The sequence below is a fragment of the Clinocottus analis genome, unplaced genomic scaffold (assembly GCF_023055335.1).
Source record: "Clinocottus analis isolate CAN_PGR_092001 unplaced genomic scaffold, fCliAna1.0.p SCAF_17, whole genome shotgun sequence".
NCBI classification, from domain to species: Eukaryota; Metazoa; Chordata; class Actinopteri; order Perciformes; family Cottidae; genus Clinocottus; species Clinocottus analis.
Window position 1 is genome coordinate 783,777 of NW_027175898.1, and position 15,219 is coordinate 798,995.

At 41.2% G+C, this 15,219-nt stretch overlaps 40 non-coding genes across 40 annotated transcripts; all 40 read right to left on the reverse strand.

Moving 5' to 3' along the window:
* Positions 1-216: 216 nt before the first annotated feature.
* Positions 217-290, reverse strand: trnai-aau (transfer RNA isoleucine (anticodon AAU)). Its single transcript has one exon. It is a non-coding gene; the product is annotated as a tRNA-Ile (tRNA).
* A 227-nt stretch (positions 291-517) lies between these two features.
* On the reverse strand, positions 518-590 carry trnar-ucu (transfer RNA arginine (anticodon UCU)). Its single transcript has one exon. It is a non-coding gene; the product is annotated as a tRNA-Arg (tRNA).
* Positions 591-883: 293 nt separating this feature from the next.
* On the reverse strand, positions 884-957 carry trnai-aau (transfer RNA isoleucine (anticodon AAU)). Its single transcript has one exon. It is a non-coding gene; the product is annotated as a tRNA-Ile (tRNA).
* Positions 958-1,544: 587 nt separating this feature from the next.
* On the reverse strand, positions 1,545-1,618 carry trnai-aau (transfer RNA isoleucine (anticodon AAU)). Its single transcript has one exon. It is a non-coding gene; the product is annotated as a tRNA-Ile (tRNA).
* Positions 1,619-1,845: 227 nt separating this feature from the next.
* trnar-ucu (transfer RNA arginine (anticodon UCU)) lies at positions 1,846-1,918 on the reverse strand. Its single transcript has one exon. It is a non-coding gene; the product is annotated as a tRNA-Arg (tRNA).
* Positions 1,919-2,211: 293 nt separating this feature from the next.
* Positions 2,212-2,285, reverse strand: trnai-aau (transfer RNA isoleucine (anticodon AAU)). The gene has a single exon. It is a non-coding gene; the product is annotated as a tRNA-Ile (tRNA).
* A 221-nt stretch (positions 2,286-2,506) lies between these two features.
* Positions 2,507-2,579, reverse strand: trnar-ucg (transfer RNA arginine (anticodon UCG)). The gene has a single exon. It is a non-coding gene; the product is annotated as a tRNA-Arg (tRNA).
* A 293-nt stretch (positions 2,580-2,872) lies between these two features.
* trnai-aau (transfer RNA isoleucine (anticodon AAU)) lies at positions 2,873-2,946 on the reverse strand. The gene has a single exon. It is a non-coding gene; the product is annotated as a tRNA-Ile (tRNA).
* Positions 2,947-3,173: 227 nt separating this feature from the next.
* trnar-ucu (transfer RNA arginine (anticodon UCU)) lies at positions 3,174-3,246 on the reverse strand. Its single transcript has one exon. It is a non-coding gene; the product is annotated as a tRNA-Arg (tRNA).
* Positions 3,247-3,539: 293 nt separating this feature from the next.
* trnai-aau (transfer RNA isoleucine (anticodon AAU)) lies at positions 3,540-3,613 on the reverse strand. The gene has a single exon. It is a non-coding gene; the product is annotated as a tRNA-Ile (tRNA).
* A 221-nt stretch (positions 3,614-3,834) lies between these two features.
* On the reverse strand, positions 3,835-3,907 carry trnar-ucg (transfer RNA arginine (anticodon UCG)). Its single transcript has one exon. It is a non-coding gene; the product is annotated as a tRNA-Arg (tRNA).
* Positions 3,908-4,200: 293 nt separating this feature from the next.
* trnai-aau (transfer RNA isoleucine (anticodon AAU)) lies at positions 4,201-4,274 on the reverse strand. Its single transcript has one exon. It is a non-coding gene; the product is annotated as a tRNA-Ile (tRNA).
* A 227-nt stretch (positions 4,275-4,501) lies between these two features.
* trnar-ucu (transfer RNA arginine (anticodon UCU)) lies at positions 4,502-4,574 on the reverse strand. Its single transcript has one exon. It is a non-coding gene; the product is annotated as a tRNA-Arg (tRNA).
* A 293-nt stretch (positions 4,575-4,867) lies between these two features.
* On the reverse strand, positions 4,868-4,941 carry trnai-aau (transfer RNA isoleucine (anticodon AAU)). The gene has a single exon. It is a non-coding gene; the product is annotated as a tRNA-Ile (tRNA).
* Positions 4,942-5,528: 587 nt separating this feature from the next.
* Positions 5,529-5,602, reverse strand: trnai-aau (transfer RNA isoleucine (anticodon AAU)). Its single transcript has one exon. It is a non-coding gene; the product is annotated as a tRNA-Ile (tRNA).
* A 227-nt stretch (positions 5,603-5,829) lies between these two features.
* On the reverse strand, positions 5,830-5,902 carry trnar-ucu (transfer RNA arginine (anticodon UCU)). The gene has a single exon. It is a non-coding gene; the product is annotated as a tRNA-Arg (tRNA).
* Positions 5,903-6,195: 293 nt separating this feature from the next.
* Positions 6,196-6,269, reverse strand: trnai-aau (transfer RNA isoleucine (anticodon AAU)). Its single transcript has one exon. It is a non-coding gene; the product is annotated as a tRNA-Ile (tRNA).
* A 221-nt stretch (positions 6,270-6,490) lies between these two features.
* trnar-ucg (transfer RNA arginine (anticodon UCG)) lies at positions 6,491-6,563 on the reverse strand. Its single transcript has one exon. It is a non-coding gene; the product is annotated as a tRNA-Arg (tRNA).
* Positions 6,564-6,856: 293 nt separating this feature from the next.
* trnai-aau (transfer RNA isoleucine (anticodon AAU)) lies at positions 6,857-6,930 on the reverse strand. The gene has a single exon. It is a non-coding gene; the product is annotated as a tRNA-Ile (tRNA).
* Positions 6,931-7,157: 227 nt separating this feature from the next.
* On the reverse strand, positions 7,158-7,230 carry trnar-ucu (transfer RNA arginine (anticodon UCU)). The gene has a single exon. It is a non-coding gene; the product is annotated as a tRNA-Arg (tRNA).
* Positions 7,231-7,523: 293 nt separating this feature from the next.
* On the reverse strand, positions 7,524-7,597 carry trnai-aau (transfer RNA isoleucine (anticodon AAU)). Its single transcript has one exon. It is a non-coding gene; the product is annotated as a tRNA-Ile (tRNA).
* A 221-nt stretch (positions 7,598-7,818) lies between these two features.
* On the reverse strand, positions 7,819-7,891 carry trnar-ucg (transfer RNA arginine (anticodon UCG)). Its single transcript has one exon. It is a non-coding gene; the product is annotated as a tRNA-Arg (tRNA).
* Positions 7,892-8,176: 285 nt separating this feature from the next.
* trnai-aau (transfer RNA isoleucine (anticodon AAU)) lies at positions 8,177-8,250 on the reverse strand. The gene has a single exon. It is a non-coding gene; the product is annotated as a tRNA-Ile (tRNA).
* A 555-nt stretch (positions 8,251-8,805) lies between these two features.
* Positions 8,806-8,879, reverse strand: trnai-aau (transfer RNA isoleucine (anticodon AAU)). The gene has a single exon. It is a non-coding gene; the product is annotated as a tRNA-Ile (tRNA).
* Positions 8,880-9,106: 227 nt separating this feature from the next.
* On the reverse strand, positions 9,107-9,179 carry trnar-ucu (transfer RNA arginine (anticodon UCU)). The gene has a single exon. It is a non-coding gene; the product is annotated as a tRNA-Arg (tRNA).
* A 293-nt stretch (positions 9,180-9,472) lies between these two features.
* trnai-aau (transfer RNA isoleucine (anticodon AAU)) lies at positions 9,473-9,546 on the reverse strand. Its single transcript has one exon. It is a non-coding gene; the product is annotated as a tRNA-Ile (tRNA).
* A 587-nt stretch (positions 9,547-10,133) lies between these two features.
* On the reverse strand, positions 10,134-10,207 carry trnai-aau (transfer RNA isoleucine (anticodon AAU)). The gene has a single exon. It is a non-coding gene; the product is annotated as a tRNA-Ile (tRNA).
* Positions 10,208-10,434: 227 nt separating this feature from the next.
* Positions 10,435-10,507, reverse strand: trnar-ucu (transfer RNA arginine (anticodon UCU)). Its single transcript has one exon. It is a non-coding gene; the product is annotated as a tRNA-Arg (tRNA).
* Positions 10,508-10,800: 293 nt separating this feature from the next.
* Positions 10,801-10,874, reverse strand: trnai-aau (transfer RNA isoleucine (anticodon AAU)). The gene has a single exon. It is a non-coding gene; the product is annotated as a tRNA-Ile (tRNA).
* Positions 10,875-11,095: 221 nt separating this feature from the next.
* trnar-ucg (transfer RNA arginine (anticodon UCG)) lies at positions 11,096-11,168 on the reverse strand. The gene has a single exon. It is a non-coding gene; the product is annotated as a tRNA-Arg (tRNA).
* Positions 11,169-11,452: 284 nt separating this feature from the next.
* On the reverse strand, positions 11,453-11,526 carry trnai-aau (transfer RNA isoleucine (anticodon AAU)). Its single transcript has one exon. It is a non-coding gene; the product is annotated as a tRNA-Ile (tRNA).
* Positions 11,527-12,079: 553 nt separating this feature from the next.
* On the reverse strand, positions 12,080-12,153 carry trnai-aau (transfer RNA isoleucine (anticodon AAU)). Its single transcript has one exon. It is a non-coding gene; the product is annotated as a tRNA-Ile (tRNA).
* Positions 12,154-12,380: 227 nt separating this feature from the next.
* trnar-ucu (transfer RNA arginine (anticodon UCU)) lies at positions 12,381-12,453 on the reverse strand. The gene has a single exon. It is a non-coding gene; the product is annotated as a tRNA-Arg (tRNA).
* Positions 12,454-12,746: 293 nt separating this feature from the next.
* On the reverse strand, positions 12,747-12,820 carry trnai-aau (transfer RNA isoleucine (anticodon AAU)). Its single transcript has one exon. It is a non-coding gene; the product is annotated as a tRNA-Ile (tRNA).
* Positions 12,821-13,041: 221 nt separating this feature from the next.
* trnar-ucg (transfer RNA arginine (anticodon UCG)) lies at positions 13,042-13,114 on the reverse strand. Its single transcript has one exon. It is a non-coding gene; the product is annotated as a tRNA-Arg (tRNA).
* Positions 13,115-13,407: 293 nt separating this feature from the next.
* On the reverse strand, positions 13,408-13,481 carry trnai-aau (transfer RNA isoleucine (anticodon AAU)). Its single transcript has one exon. It is a non-coding gene; the product is annotated as a tRNA-Ile (tRNA).
* A 227-nt stretch (positions 13,482-13,708) lies between these two features.
* On the reverse strand, positions 13,709-13,781 carry trnar-ucu (transfer RNA arginine (anticodon UCU)). Its single transcript has one exon. It is a non-coding gene; the product is annotated as a tRNA-Arg (tRNA).
* Positions 13,782-14,074: 293 nt separating this feature from the next.
* Positions 14,075-14,148, reverse strand: trnai-aau (transfer RNA isoleucine (anticodon AAU)). Its single transcript has one exon. It is a non-coding gene; the product is annotated as a tRNA-Ile (tRNA).
* A 221-nt stretch (positions 14,149-14,369) lies between these two features.
* On the reverse strand, positions 14,370-14,442 carry trnar-ucg (transfer RNA arginine (anticodon UCG)). The gene has a single exon. It is a non-coding gene; the product is annotated as a tRNA-Arg (tRNA).
* A 284-nt stretch (positions 14,443-14,726) lies between these two features.
* trnai-aau (transfer RNA isoleucine (anticodon AAU)) lies at positions 14,727-14,800 on the reverse strand. The gene has a single exon. It is a non-coding gene; the product is annotated as a tRNA-Ile (tRNA).
* Between the last annotated feature and the right edge of the window lie 419 nt (positions 14,801-15,219).

Consider the following 15,219-nt stretch of genomic DNA (forward strand, 5'->3'; position numbering starts at 1 on the left):
TATACTGCAAGGGTGGCTTTTTTGGCTTTTTTGGAAGGGAATTCACGTAAATCATGGACAGCTTGCTCCACATGTAAGATTCAGTGGAATTAATCATGATATACATGGTGGTATATATTTTCTCAGAGAAAAAATCCTTCAATCTTCTCAAATGTTGCACTGGATCATAAATTCAATGAGCCTTAAACACATTGGTTTAGGTTGAATAGCTATTGCTGGCCAGTATGGGGATTGAACCCATGACCTTGGCGTTATTAGCACCACGCTCTGACCATCTGAGCTAACCGGCCATATAGCAAGGTTTTATTCAACTCAATTAGGGCCAAAACTAAACCAAGCTGGAGCGTCCGAAATGTGGTCAGTAGTGTATGAGCAATCGGGTGTGAGCACCTGTCAGCTTGGCTTGGGCAGCGTTGGAAGAGGATGTATCCAAATATATTTCTGACTTTAAATGTTAGTGAAATCAACAAAGATCACATTAACATTGCCAACGTACAAATGACCAGCAAGGAGGTTCCAACCATGAAGGGACTCGAACCCTCAACCTTCTGATTAGAAGTCAGACGCCTTGGCCGTTAGGCCACATGGTCCTATAGAGATATCAGTTCACATTTCAGAAGTGCAATGGTTCATATGAAAAGTAGGACATAGCTGAAGTTGAAAAACGACACACTGAAAAGCTGGCTTTTGGGCTTTTTTGGAGGGGAATTCAAGTACATGGTGGACAGCTTTCTCCACATGTGAGATTCAGTGGAATTAATAATAATTTACATGGTGGTTTATATTTTCTCAGAGGATAAATGCTTCAATCTTCTCAAATGTTGCACTGGATCATAAATTCAATGAGCCTTAAACACATTGGTTTAGGATGAATAGCTATTGCTGGCCAGTATGGGGATTGAACCCATGACCTTGGCGTTATTAGCACCACGCTCTGACCATCTGAGCTAACCGGCCATGTATCAAGGTTTTATTCAACTCAATTAGTGCCAGAACTATACCAGGATGGAGCGTCCGAAATGTGGTCAGTTTTGTATGAGCAATTGGGTGTGAACACCTGTCAGCTTGGCTTGAGCAGCGTTGGAAGAGGATCTATCCAAATATATTTCTGACTTGAAATGTTAGTGAAATCAACAAAGATCACATTAACAACGTACAAAGGACAAGCAAGGAGGTTCCAACCATGAAGGGACTCGAACACTCAATCTTCTGATTTGAAGTCAGACGCCTTGGCCATTGGGCCACATGGTCCTATAAAGTCACCATTTCACATTTCAGAGTGCAATGGTTCATATGCAAAGTAGGATGTAGATAAAGTTGAAAAAATATATACTGCAAGGGTGGCTTTTTTGGCTTTTTTGGAAGGGAATTCACGTAAATCATGGACAGCTTGCTCCACATGTAAGATTCAGTGGAATTAATCATGATATACATGGTGGTATATATTTTCTCAGAGAAAAAATCCTTCAATCTTCTCAAATGTTGCACTGGATCATAAATTCAATGAGCCTTAAACACATTGGTTTAGGTTGAATAGCTATTGCTGGCCAGTATGGGGATTGAACCCATGACCTTGGCGTTATTAGCACCACGCTCTGACCATCTGAGCTAACCGGCCATATAGCAAGGTTTTATTCAACTCAATTAGGGCCAAAACTAAACCAAGCTGGAGCGTCCGAAATGTGGTCAGTAGTGTATGAGCAATCGGGTGTGAGCACCTGTCAGCTTGGCTTGGGCAGCGTTGGAAGAGGATGTATCCAAATATATTTCTGACTTTAAATGTTAGTGAAATCAACAAAGATCACATTAACATTGCCAACGTACAAATGACCAGCAAGGAGGTTCCAACCATGAAGGGACTCGAACCCTCAACCTTCTGATTAGAAGTCAGACGCCTTGGCCGTTAGGCCACATGGTCCTATAGAGATATCAGTTCACATTTCAGAAGTGCAATGGTTCATATGAAAAGTAGGACATAGCTGAAGTTGAAAAACGACACACTGAAAAGCTGGCTTTTGGGCTTTTTTGGAGGGGAATTCAAGTACATGGTGGACAGCTTTCTCCACATGTGAGATTCAGTGGAATTAATAATAATTTACATGGTGGTTTATATTTTCTCAGAGGATAAATGCTTCAATCTTCTCAAATGTTGCACTGGATCATAAATTCAATGAGCCTTAAACACATTGGTTTAGGATGAATAGCTATTGCTGGCCAGTATGGGGATTGAACCCATGACCTTGGCGTTATTAGCACCACGCTCTGACCATCTGAGCTAACCGGCCATGTATCAAGGTTTTATTCAACTCAATTAGTGCCAGAACTAAACCAGGATGGAGCGTCCGAAATGTGGTCAGTTTTGTATGAGCAATTGGGTGTGAACACCTGTCAGCTTGGCTTGAGCAGCGTTGGAAGAGGATCTATCCAAATATATTTCTGACTTGAAATGTTAGTGAAATCAACAAAGATCACATTAACAACGTACAAAGGACAAGGAAGGAGGTTCCAACCATGAAGGGACTCGAACCCTCAATCTTCTGATTCGAAGTCAGACGCCTTGGCCATTGGGCCACATGGTCCTATAAAGTCACCATTTCACATTTCAGAGTGCAATGGTTCATATGCAAAGTAGGATGTAGATAAAGTTGAAAAAATATATACTGCAAGGGTGGCTTTTTTGGCTTTTTTGGAAGGGAATTCACGTAAATCATGGACAGCTTGCTCCACATGTAAGATTCAGTGGAATTAATCATGATATACATGGTGGTATATATTTTCTCAGAGAAAAAATCCTTCAATCTTCTCAAATGTTGCACTGGATCATAAATTCAATGAGCCTTAAACACATTGGTTTAGGTTGAATAGCTATTGCTGGCCAGTATGGGGATTGAACCCATGACCTCGGCATAATTAGCACCACACTCTGACCATCTGAGCTAACCGGCCGTATATCAAGTTTTTATTCAACTCAATTAGGGCCAAAACTAAACCAGGCTTGAGCGTCCGAAATGTGGTCAGTTTTGGATGAGCAATTGGGTGTGAACACCTGTCAGCTTGGCTTGGGCAGCGTTGGAAGAGGATCTATCAAAATATATTTCTGACTTTAAATGTTAGTGAAATCAACAAAGATCACATTAACATTGCCAACGTACAAATGACCAGCAAGGAGGTTCCAACCATGAAGGGACTCGAACCCTCAACCTTCTGATTAGAAGTCAGACGCCTTGGCCGTTAGGCCACATGGTCCTATAGAGATATCAGTTCACATTTCAGAAGTGCAATGGTTCATATGAAAAGTAGGACATAGCTGAAGTTGAAAAACGACACACTGAAAAGCTGGCTTTTGGGCTTTTTTGGAGGGGAATTCAAGTACATGGTGGACAGCTTGCTCCACATGTGAGATTCAGTGGAATTAATAATAATTTACATGGTGGTTTATATTTTCTCAGAGGATAAATGCTTCAATCTTCTCAAATGTTGCACTGGATCATAAATTCAATGAGCCTTAAACACATTGGTTTAGGATGAATAGCTATTGCTGGCCAGTATGGGGATTGAACCCATGACCTTGGCGTTATTAGCACCACGCTCTGACCATCTGAGCTAACCGGCCATGTATCAAGGTTTTATTCAACTCAATTAGTGCCAGAACTATACCAGGATGGAGCGTCCGAAATGTGGTCAGTTTTGTATGAGCAATTGGGTGTGAACACCTGTCAGCTTGGCTTGAGCAGCGTTGGAAGAGGATCTATCCAAATATATTTCTGACTTGAAATGTTAGTGAAATCAACAAAGATCACATTAACAACGTACAAAGGACAAGGAAGGAGGTTCCAACCATGAAGGGACTCGAACCCTCAATCTTCTGATTCGAAGTCAGACGCCTTGGCCATTGGGCCACATGGTCCTATAAAGTCACCATTTCACATTTCAGAGTGCAATGGTTCATATGCAAAGTAGGATGTAGATAAAGTTGAAAAAATATATACTGCAAGGGTGGCTTTTTTGGCTTTTTTGGAAGGGAATTCACGTAAATCATGGACAGCTTGCTCCACATGTAAGATTCAGTGGAATTAATCATGATATACATGGTGGTATATATTTTCTCAGAGAAAAAATCCTTCAATCTTCTCAAATGTTGCACTGGATCATAAATTCAATGAGCCTTAAACACATTGGTTTAGGTTGAATAGCTATTGCTGGCCAGTATGGGGATTGAACCCATGACCTCGGCATAATTAGCACCACACTCTGACCATCTGAGCTAACCGGCCGTATATCAAGTTTTTATTCAACTCAATTAGGGCCAAAACTAAACCAGGCTTGAGCGTCCGAAATGTGGTCAGTTTTGGATGAGCAATTGGGTGTGAACACCTGTCAGCTTGGCTTGGGCAGCGTTGGAAGAGGATCTATCAAAATATATTTCTGACTTTAAATGTTAGTGAAATCAACAAAGATCACATTAACATTGCCAACGTACAAATGACCAGCAAGGAGGTTCCAACCATGAAGGGACTCGAACCCTCAACCTTCTGATTAGAAGTCAGACGCCTTGGCCGTTAGGCCACATGGTCCTATAGAGATATCAGTTCACATTTCAGAAGTGCAATGGTTCATATGAAAAGTAGGACATAGCTGAAGTTGAAAAACGACACACTGAAAAGCTGGCTTTTGGGCTTTTTTGGAGGGGAATTCAAGTACATGGTGGACAGCTTGCTCCACATGTGAGATTCAGTGGAATTAATAATAATTTACATGGTGGTTTATATTTTCTCAGAGGATAAATGCTTCAATCTTCTCAAATGTTGCACTGGATCATAAATTCAATGAGCCTTAAACACATTGGTTTAGGATGAATAGCTATTGCTGGCCAGTATGGGGATTGAACCCATGACCTTGGCGTTATTAGCACCACGCTCTGACCATCTGAGCTAACCGGCCATGTATCAAGGTTTTATTCAACTCAATTAGTGCCAGAACTATACCAGGATGGAGCGTCCGAAATGTGGTCAGTTTTGTATGAGCAATTGGGTGTGAACACCTGTCAGCTTGGCTTGAGCAGCGTTGGAAGAGGATCTATCCAAATATATTTCTGACTTGAAATGTTAGTGAAATCAACAAAGATCACATTAACAACGTACAAAGGACAAGCAAGGAGGTTCCAACCATGAAGGGACTCGAACACTCAATCTTCTGATTTGAAGTCAGACGCCTTGGCCATTGGGCCACATGGTCCTATAAAGTCACCATTTCACATTTCAGAGTGCAATGGTTCATATGCAAAGTAGGATGTAGATAAAGTTGAAAAAATATATACTGCAAGGGTGGCTTTTTTGGCTTTTTTGGAAGGGAATTCACGTAAATCATGGACAGCTTGCTCCACATGTAAGATTCAGTGGAATTAATCATGATATACATGGTGGTATATATTTTCTCAGAGAATAAATCCTTCAATCTTCTCAAATGTTGCACTGGATCATAAATTCAATGAGCCTTAAACACATTGGTTTAGGTTGAATAGCTATTGCTGGCCAGTATGGGGATTGAACCCATGACCTTGGCGTTATTAGCACCACGCTCTGACCATCTGAGCTAACCGGCCATATAGCAAGGTTTTATTCAACTCAATTAGGGCCAAAACTAAACCAAGCTGGAGCGTCCGAAATGTGGTCAGTAGTGTATGAGCAATCGGGTGTGAGCACCTGTCAGCTTGGCTTGGGCAGCGTTGGAAGAGGATGTATCCAAATATATTTCTGACTTTAAATGTTAGTGAAATCAACAAAGATCACATTAACATTGCCAACGTACAAATGACCAGCAAGGAGGTTCCAACCATGAAGGGACTCGAACCCTCAACCTTCTGATTAGAAGTCAGACGCCTTGGCCATTAGGCCACATGGTCCTATAGAGATATCAGTTCACATTTCAGAAGTGCAATGGTTCATATGAAAAGTAGGACATAGCTGAAGTTGAAAAACGACACACTGAAAAGCTGGCTTTTGGGCTTTTTTGGAGGGGAATTCAAGTACATGGTGGACAGCTTTCTCCACATGTGAGATTCAGTGGAATTAATAATAATTTACATGGTGGTTTATATTTTCTCAGAGGATAAATGCTTCAATCTTCTCAAATGTTGCACTGGATCATAAATTCAATGAGCCTTAAACACATTGGTTTAGGATGAATAGCTATTGCTGGCCAGTATGGGGATTGAACCCATGACCTTGGCATTATTAGCACCAAGCTCTGACCATCTGAGCTAACCGGCCATGTATCAAGGTTTTATTCAACTCAATTAGTGCCAGAACTAAACCAGGATGGAGCGTCCGAAATGTGGTCAGTTTTGTATGAGCAATTGGGTGTGAACACCTGTCAGCTTGGCTTGAGCAGCGTTGGAAGAGGATCTATCCAAATATATTTCTGACTTGAAATGTTAGTGAAATCAACAAAGATCACATTAACAACGTACAAAGGACAAGGAAGGAGGTTCCAACCATGAAGGGACTCGAACCCTCAATCTTCTGAGTCGAAGTCAGACGCCTTGGCCATTGGGCCACATGGTCCTATAAAGTCACCATTTCACATTTCAGAGTGCAATGGTTCATATGCAAAGTAGGATGTAGATAAAGTTGAAAAAATATATACTGCAAGGGTGGCTTTTTTGGCTTTTTTGGAAGGGAATTCACGTAAATCATGGACAGCTTGCTCCACATGTAAGATTCAGTGGAATTAATCATGATATACATGGTGGTATATATTTTCTCAGAGAAAAAATCCTTCAATCTTCTCAAATGTTGCACTGGATCATAAATTCAATGAGCCTTAAACACATTGGTTTAGGTTGAATAGCTATTGCTGGCCAGTATGGGGATTGAACCCATGACCTCGGCGTTATTAGCACCACACTCTGACCATCTGAGCTAACCGGCCGTATATCAAGTTTTTATTCAACTCAATTAGGGCCAAAACTAAACCAGGCTTGAGCGTCCGAAATGTGGTCAGTTTTGGATGAGCAATTGGGTGTGAACACCTGTCAGCTTGGCTTGGGCAGCGTTGGAAGAGGATCTATCAAAATATATTTCTGACTTTAAATGTTAGTGAAATCAACAAAGATCACATTAACATTGCCAACGTACAAATGACCAGCAAGGAGGTTCCAACCATGAAGGGACTCGAACCCTCAACCTTCTGATTAGAAGTCAGACGCCTTGGCCGTTAGGCCACATGGTCCTATAGAGATATCAGTTCACATTTCAGAAGTGCAATGGTTCATATGAAAAGTAGGACATAGCTGAAGTTGAAAAACGACACACTGAAAAGCTGGCTTTTGGGCTTTTTTGGAGGGGAATTCAAGTACATGGTGGACAGCTTGCTCCACATGTGAGATTCAGTGGAATTAATAAGAATTTACATGGTGGTTTATATTTTCTCAGAGAATAAATGCTTCAATCTTCTCAAATGTTGCACTGGATCATAAATTCAATGAGCCTTAAACACATTGGTTTAGGATGAATAGCTATTGCTGGCCAGTATGGGGATTGAACCCATGACCTTGGCGTTATTAGCACCACGCTCTGACCATCTGAGCTAACCGGCCGTGTATCAAGGTTTTATTCAACTCAATTAGGGCCAAAACTAAACCAGGATGGAGCGTCCGAAATGTGGTCAGTTTTGTATGAGCAATCGGTTGTGAACGCCTGTCAGCTTGGCTTGGGCAGCGTTGGAAGAGGATCTATCCAAATATATTTCTGACTTTAAATGTTAGTGAAATCAACAAAGATCACATTAACAACGTACAAATGACCAGCAAGGAGGTTCCAACCATGAAGGGACTCGAACCCTCAATCTTCTGATTCGAAGTCAGACGCCTTGGCCATTGGGCCACATGGTCCTATGAAGTCACAATTTCACATTTCAGAGTGCAATGGTTCATATGCAAAGTAGGACGTAGATAAAGTTGAAAAAAAAATATACTGCAAAGGAGGCTTTTTTGGCAGGGAATTCACGTAAATCATGGACAGCTTTCTCCACATGTAAGATTCAGTGGAATTAATCAGTATATACATGGTGGTATATATTTTCTCAGAGAATAAATCCTTCAATCTTCTCAAATGTTGCACTGGATCATAAATTCAATGAGCTTTAAACACATTGGTTTAGCTTGAATATCTATTGCTGGCCAGTATGGGGATTGAACCCATGACCTTGGCGTTATTAGCACCACGCTCTGACCATCTGAGCTAACCGGCCATATATCAAGTTTTTATTCAAATCAATTAGGGCCAAAACCAAACCAGGATGGAGCGTCCAAAATGTGGTCAGTTTTGGATGAGCAATTGGGTGTGAGCACCTGTCAGCTTGGCTTGGGCAGCGTTGGAAGAGGATCTATCCAAATATATTTCTGACTTTAAATGTTAGTGAAATCAACAAAGATCACATTAACATTGCCAACACCAACATACAAATGACCAGTAAGGAGGTTCCAACCGTGAAGGGACTTGAACCTTCAATCTTCTGATTTGAAGTCAGACGCCTTGGCCATTAGGCCACATGGTCCTATAAAGTCACCATTTCACATTTCAGAGTGCAATGGTTCATATGCAAAGTAGGACCTAGATAAAGTTGAAAAAAAAAACATACTGCAAAGGTGGCTTTTTTGGAAGGGAATTCACGTAAATCATGGACAGCTTGCTCCACATGTAAGATTCAGTGGAATTAATCATGATATACATGGTGGTATATATTTTCTCAGATCATAAACTCAATGAGCCTTAAACACATTGGTTTAGTTTGAATAGCTATTGCTGGCCAGTATGGGGATTGAACCCATGACCTTGGCATTATTAGCACCACGCTCTGACCATCTGAGCTAACCGGCCATATATCAAGGTTTTATTCAACTCAATTAGGGCCAAAACTAAACCAAGCTGGAGCGTCCGAAATGCGGTCAGTAGTGTATGAGCAATCGGGTGTGAGCACCTGTCAGCTTGGCTTGGGCAGCGTTGGAAGAGGATGTATCCAAATATATTTCTGACTTTAAATGTTAGTGAAATCAACAAAGATCACATTAACATTGCCAACGTACAAATGACCAGCAAGGAGGTGCCAACCATGAAGGGACTCGAACCCTCAACCTTCTGATAAGAAGTCAGACGCCTTGGCCGTTAGGCCACATGGTCCTATAGAGATATCAGTTCACATTTCAGAAGTGCAATGGTTCATATGAAAAGTAGGACATAGCTGAAGTTGAAAAACGACACACTGAAAAGCTGGCTTTGGGGCTTTTTTGGAGGGGAATTCAAGTACATGGTGGACAGCTTTCTCCACATGTGAGATTCAGTGGAATTAATAATAATTTACATGGTGGTTTATATTTTCTCAGAGGATAAATGCTTCAATCTTCTCAAATGTTGCACTGGATCATAAATTCAATGAGCCTTAAACACATTGGTTTAGGATGAATAGCTATTGCTGGCCAGTATGGGGATTGAACCCATGACCTTGGCGTTATTAGCACCACGCTCTGACCATCTGAGCTAACCGGCCATGTATCAAGGTTTTATTCAACTCAATTAGTGCCAGAACTATACCAGGATGGAGCGTCCGAAATGTGGTCAGTTTTGTATGAGCAATTGGGTGTGAACACCTGTCAGCTTGGCTTGAGCAGCGTTGGAAGAGGATCTATCCAAATATATTTCTGACTTGAAATGTTAGTGAAATCAACAAAGATCACATTAACAACGTACAAAGGACAAGCAAGGAGGTTCCAACCATGAAGGGACTCGAACACTCAATCTTCTGATTTGAAGTCAGACGCCTTGGCCATTGGGCCACATGGTCCTATAAAGTCACCATTTCACATTTCAGAGTGCAATGGTTCATATGCAAAGTAGGATGTAGATAAAGTTGAAAAAATATATACTGCAAGGGTGGCTTTTTTGGCTTTTTTGGAAGGGAATTCACGTAAATCATGGACAGCTTGCTCCACATGTAAGATTCAGTGGAATTAATCATGATATACATGGTGGTATATATTTTCTCAGAGAAAAAATCCTTCAATCTTCTCAAATGTTGCACTGGATCATAAATTCAATGAGCCTTAAACACATTGGTTTAGGTTGAATAGCTATTGCTGGCCAGTATGGGGATTGAACCCATGACCTCGGCGTTATTAGCACCACACTCTGACCATCTGAGCTAACCGGCCGTATATCAAGTTTTTATTCAACTCAATTAGGGCCAAAACTAAACCAGGCTTGAGCGTCCGAAATGTGGTCAGTTTTGGATGAGCAATTGGGTGTGAACACCTGTCAGCTTGGCTTGGGCAGCGTTGGAAGAGGATCTATCAAAATATATTTCTGACTTTAAATGTTAGTGAAATCAACAAAGATCACATTAACATTGCCAACGTACAAATGACCAGCAAGGAGGTTCCAACCATGAAGGGACTCGAACCCTCAACCTTCTGATTAGAAGTCAGACGCCTTGGCCGTTAGGCCACATGGTCCTATAGAGATATCAGTTCACATTTCAGAAGTGCAATGGTTCATATGAAAAGTAGGACATAGCTGAAGTTGAAAAACGACACACTGAAAAGCTGGCTTTTGGGCTTTTTTGGAGGGGAATTCAAGTACATGGTGGACAGCTTGCTCCACATGTGAGATTCAGTGGAATTAATAAGAATTTACATGGTGGTTTATATTTTCTCAGAGAATAAATGCTTCAATCTTCTCAAATGTTGCACTGGATCATAAATTCAATGAGCCTTAAACACATTGGTTTAGGATGAATAGCTATTGCTGGCCAGTATGGGGATTGAACCCATGACCTTGGCGTTATTAGCACCACGCTCTGACCATCTGAGCTAACCCGCCGTGTATCAAGGTTTTATTCAACTCAATTAGGGCCAAAACTAAACCAGGATGGAGCGTCCGAAATGTGGTCAGTTTTGTATGAGCAATCGGTTGTGAACACCTGTCAGCTTGGCTTGGGCAGCGTTGGAAGAGGATCTATCCAAATATATTTCTGACTTTAAATGTTAGTGAAATCAACAAAGATCACATTAACAACGTACAAATGACCAGCAAGGAGGTTCCAACCATGAAGGGACTCGAACCCTCAATCTTCTGATTCGAAGTCAGACGCCTTGGCCATTGGGCCACATGGTCCTATGAAGTCACAATTTCACATTTCAGAGTGCAATGGTTCATATGCAAAGTAGGACGTAGATAAAGTTGAAAAAAAATATACTGCAAAGGAGGCTTTTTTGGCAGGGAATTCACGTAAATCATGGACAGCTTTCTCCACATGTAAGATTCAGTGGAATTAATCAGTATATACATGGTGGTATATATTTTCTCAGAGAATAAATCCTTCAATCTTCTCAAATGTTGCACTGGATCATAAATTCAATGAGCTTTAAACACATTGGTTTAGCTTGAATATCTATTGCTGGCCAGTATGGGGATTGAACCCATGACCTTGGCGTTATTAGCACCACGCTCTGACCATCTGAGCTAACCGGCCATATATCAAGTTTTTATTCAAATCAATTAGGGCCAAAACCAAACCAGGATGGAGCGTCCAAAATGTGGTCAGTTTTGGATGAGCAATTGGGTGTGAGCACCTGTCAGCTTGGCTTGGGCAGCGTTGGAAGAGGATCTATCCAAATATATTTCTGACTTTAAATGTTAGTGAAATCAACAAAGATCACATAAATTGCCAACACCAACATACAAATGACCAGTAAGGAGGTTCCAACCGTGAAGGGACTTGAACCTTCAATCTTCTGATTTGAAGTCAGACGCCTTGGCCATTAGGCCACATGGTCCTATAAAGTCACCATTTCACATTTCAGAGTGCAATGGTTCATATGCAAAGTAGGACCTAGATAAAGTTGAAAAAAAAAACATACTGCAAAGGTGGCTTTTTTGGAAAGGAATTCACGTAAATCATGGACAGCTTGCTCCACATGTAAGATTCAGTGGAATTAATCATGATATACATGGTGGTATATATTTTCTCAGATCATAAACTCAATGAGCCTTAAACACATTGGTTTAGGTTGAATAGCTATTGCTGGCCAGTATGGGGATTGAACCCATGACCTTGGCGTTATTAGCACCACGCTCTGACCATCTGAGCTAACCGGCCATATATCAAGGTTTTATTCAACTCAATTAGGGCCAAAACTAAACCAAGCTGGAGCGTCCGAAATGCGGTCAGTAGTGTATGAGCAATCGGGTGTGAGCACCTGTCAGCTTGGCTTGGGCAGCGTTGGAAGAGGATGTATCCAAATATATTTCTGACTTCAAATGTTAGTGAAATCAACAAAGATCACATTAACATTGCCAACGTACAAATGACCAGCAAGGAGGTTCCAACCATGAAGGGACTCGAAGCCTCAACCTTCTGATTAGAAGTCAGACGCCTTGGCCGTTAGGCCACATGGTCCTATAGAGATATCAGTTCACATTTCAGAAGTGCAATGGTTCATATGAAAAGTAGGACATAGCTGAAGTTGAAAAACGACACACTGAAAAGCTGGCTTTTGGGCTTTTTTGGAGGGGAATTCAAGTACATGGTGGACAGCTTTCTCCACATGTGAGATTCAGTGGAATTAATAATAATTTACATGGTGGTTTATATTTTCTCAGAGGATAAATGCTTCAATCTTCTCAAATGTTGCACTGGATCATAAATTCAATGAGCCTTAAACACATTGGTTTAGGATGAATAGCTATTGCTGGCCAGTATGGGGATTGAACCCATGACCTTGGCGTTATTAGCACCACGCTCTGACCATCTGAGCTAACCGGCCATGTATCAAGGTTTTATTCAACTCAATTAGTGCCAGAACTAAACCAGGATGGAGCGTCGGAAATGTGGTCAGTTTTGTATGAGCAATTGGGTGTGAACACCTGTCAGCTTGGCTTGAGCAGCGTTGGAAGAGGATCTATCCAAATATATTTCTGACTTTAAATGTTAGTGAAATCAACAAAGATCACATTAACAACGTACAAAGGACAAGCAAGGAGGTTCCAACCATGAAGGGACTCGAACCCTCAATCTTCTGATTCGAAGTCAGACGCCTTGGCCATTGGGCCACATGGTCCTATAAAGTCACCATTTCACATTTCAGAGTGCAATGGTTCATATGCAAAGTAGGATGTAGATAAAGTTGAAAAAATATATACTGCAAGGGTGGCTTTTTTGGCTTTTTTGGAAGGGAATTCACGTAAATCATGGACAGCTTGCTCCACATGTAAGATTCAGTGGAATTAATCATGATATACATGGTGGTATATATTTTCTCAGAGAAAAAATCCTTCAATCTTCTCAAATGTTGCACTGGATCATAAATTCAATGAGCCTTAAACACATTGGTTTAGGTTGAATAGCTATTGCTGGCCAGTATGGGGATTGAACCCATGACCTCGGCGTTATTAGCACCACACTCTGACCATCTGAGCTAACCGGCCGTATATCAAGTTTTTATTCAACTCAATTAGGGCCAAAACTAAACCAGGCTTGAGCGTCCGAAATGTGGTCAGTTTTGGATGAGCAATTGGGTGTGAACACCTGTCAGCTTGGCTTGGGCAGCGTTGGAAGAGGATCTATCAAAATATATTTCTGACTTTAAATGTTAGTGAAATCAACAAAGATCACATTAACATTGCCAACGTACAAATGACCAGCAAGGAGGTTCCAACCATGAAGGGACTCGAACCCTCAACCTTCTGATTAGAAGTCAGACGCCTTGGCCGTTAGGCCACATGGTCCTATAGAGATATCAGTTCACATTTCAGAAGTGCAATGGTTCATATGAAAAGTAGGACATAGCTGAAGTTGAAAAACGACACACTGAAAAGCTGGCTTTTGGGCTTTTTTGGAGGGGAATTCAAGTACATGGTGGACAGCTTGCTCCACATGTGAGATTCAGTGGAATTAATAAGAATTTACATGGTGGTTTATATTTTCTCAGAGAATAAATGCTTCAATCTTCTCAAATGTTGCACTGGATCATAAATTCAATGAGCCTTAAACACATTGGTTTAGGATGAATAGCTATTGCTGGCCAGTATGGGGATTGAACCCATGACCTTGGCGTTATTAGCACCACGCTCTGACCATCTGAGCTAACCGGCCGTGTATCAAGGTTTTATTCAACTCAATTAGGGCCAAAACTAAACCAGGATGGAGCGTCCGAAATGTGGTCAGTTTTGTATGAGCAATCGGTTGTGAACACCTGTCAGCTTGGCTTGGGCAGCGTTGGAAGAGGATCTATCCAAATATATTTCTGACTTTAAATGTTAGTGAAATCAACAAAGATCACATTAACAACGTACAAATGACCAGCAAGGAGGTTCCAACCATGAAGGGACTCGAACCCTCAATCTTCTGATTCGAAGTCAGACGCCTTGGCCATTGGGCCACATGGTCCTATGAAGTCACAATTTCACATTTCAGAGTGCAATGGTTCATATGCAAAGTAGGACGTAGATAAAGTTGAAAAAAAATATACTGCAAAGGAGGCTTTTTTGGCAGGGAATTCACGTAAATCATGGACAGCTTTCTCCACATGTAAGATTCAGTGGAATTAATCAGTATATACATGGTGGTATATATTTTCTCAGAGAATAAATCCTTCAATCTTCTCAAATGTTGCACTGGATCATAAATTCAATGAGCTTTAAACACATTGGTTTAGCTTGAATATCTATTGCTGGCCAGTATGGGGATTGAACCCATGACCTTGGCGTTATTAGCACCACGCTCTGACCATCTGAGCTAACCGGCCATATATCAAGTTTTTATTCAAATCAATTAGGGCCAAAACCAAACCAGGATGGAGCGTCCAAAATGTGGTCAGTTTTGGATGAGCAATTGGGTGTGAGCACCTGTCAGCTTGGCTTGGGCAGCGTTGGAAGAGGATCTATCCAAATATATTTCTGACTTTAAATGTTAGTGAAATCAACAAAGATCACATAAATTGCCAACACCAACATACAAATGACCAGTAAGGAGGTTCCAACCGTGAAGGGACTTGAACCTTCAATCTTCTGATTTGAAGTCAGACGCCTTGGCCATTAGGCCACATGGTCCTATAAAGTCACCATTTCACATTTCAGAGTGCAATGGTTCATATGCAAAGTAGGACCTAGATAAAGTTGAAAAAAAAAACATACTGCAAAGGTGGCTTTTTTGGAAAGGAATTCA